The following is a 2,051-nucleotide window of genomic DNA, read 5'->3' as shown; positions in this document are numbered from 1 at the left end:
GTTACCTTCAAGAGAGTTGCTTAGATTAACAGATATATATATCTAAATTGATCGAAATGTATGTGTATTAACTGTTCTTTTTCAGTAACTGATACAATTACTAGTATAGTCAGTTTAGCTATCATATATATGTAAACATATATATGTAAATTTATCTCTTTCTTCTTCTTTTCTTTCTTTCTTCATTTTCTTATTCTAATTACTTTTCCTCTTTGAACAGTTTTTTATCCTTACACAGTATTCATTGTATATTTTAGAACATACATAATTTTCAGTTTCTTTTACTAGGGAGCCAATATGGTACTTGCACATGTGAGTTTGATTTATTTCACTTATGAGTATGGTCTCAAGTCACATCCATTTACTTATAAAAGTCTATATTTCTTTATAGCTGGGTAATACTCCATTGCATAAAAATACCACATCTTTTTTATCCATTCTTTGATTGATGGGCAAGATTTGGCTATTACAAATTTTACTACTATAAACATGAGTGCACATTTATCACTATGGTATGATGTTTTTAATTCTTCTAGAGAAATGTCCAGAGGCAGGATGGCTGGGTCAAATGGAATCTCTAATCTTAGCTTTTTGAGGAATCTCCACACTGATTTCCACAGTGGTTGTATTAGTCTACACTCCTACCAACAGTGGGAAGTGTTCCTTTTTCCCCACATCCCCTCCAGCATTTGTTGTTGGATGATTTCTTGATCTGGGACATTATTTCTGGGGTGGGATGGAATTTCAGTGTTGATTCAGTCTGCATTCCCAAATTACCATTGATGTTGAACATTTGTTCATATATTTATTTGCCATTTGCATTTCTTCATCTAAGAAGTGTGTATTCATCTCAGATGCCCATTTTTTAACTGGGTCCTTTAAATTTGGGGCCCAATTTTTTTTTAATTCTTTATAAGTTTCTAGATGGAAGTCCTTTGTCTGTGGATCAGTTGGCTAAGATATTTTTCCAATAGGTGAGTTTTCTTTTCATTCTGTTGGAGATTTCCTGTGACACATAAAACTTTTTAATAAGACAACAATCCAGTTGTTGATTCTGAGAAACATTTCCCATGCAGTTTCATTTTTGTTCATAAACTTTCTGCCTACTTCTATGTCATCAAGATTTCTACCTAGTTTGTCTTCCAGCAGATTTAGAGCTTCTGTTTTAATATATAGATCTTTGATCCACTTTGACTTCAGTTTAGTACATGGCAATAGACATGGATATAGTTTTAGTTTTCAACATATGAAGAGCCAGTTTTTCCAGCACTACTTATTAAAGAGGCTATCATTTCCAGTGTACATGTTTGGCCCCTTTGTCAAAGATAAGGAGGCTGAGTGTATTTGTAGTTGTGGCTATGTCTTCTGATCTACTCCACTGATCTTCACTTCTGTTTTTATTCCAATACTACGCTGACTTTATCACAGTGGCTTTGTAATATAACTTCAAATTGGGGATTGTGATGCCTTTTTCCTTAGCTTTGTTGCCCAAAATTGCCTTCGCTATTCTAGGTCTTTTTTGGTTCCAAATAACTGTTAGGGACAGCTACTCTAGATCTTTGAGGTATGCAAATGGTATTTTGATTGGAATTGCATTGAGTCTGTATAACAATTTTGGTAGAATGGCCATTTTCACAACCTTTATTCTTCCTATCCATGAAAGGAATATCTTCCCATTGTCTGAAATCCACTTAGGTTTCATTTTTCAGTGTAATACAGTTTTCACTGTACAGATGTTTTATTTCCTTTGTTAGATTGATTCCTAAGTATTTCTTTGGGGGGGGTGCTATAGTGAAAGGTATGGTTTCCCTTATTTCTCTCTCAGTGAGTTTGTAGTTTGTGCCCAAAACACTACTGATTTTTGAGTGTTGACCTTGTATCCAGCTATATTATTGAATTTGGATATTATGTCTAAGAGAATTCCAGTGGAGTTTGGGGGATCTCCAATATAGAGTTGATACTCTATCATCTGCAAATAATGATAATTTAATTTTTTTTCTTTCCTACCCTTATTTCTTTTATTTCTCTTTCTTGTCTAATTGCTTTCTGGC

The sequence above is a fragment of the Cavia porcellus genome, unplaced genomic scaffold (assembly GCF_034190915.1).
Source record: "Cavia porcellus strain 051 isolate PalLab524CR breed Dunkin Hartley unplaced genomic scaffold, mCavPor4.1 scaffold_29, whole genome shotgun sequence".
NCBI lineage: Eukaryota > Metazoa > Chordata > Mammalia > Rodentia > Caviidae > Cavia > Cavia porcellus.
Note: the sequence above shows the minus strand (reverse complement) of the source record.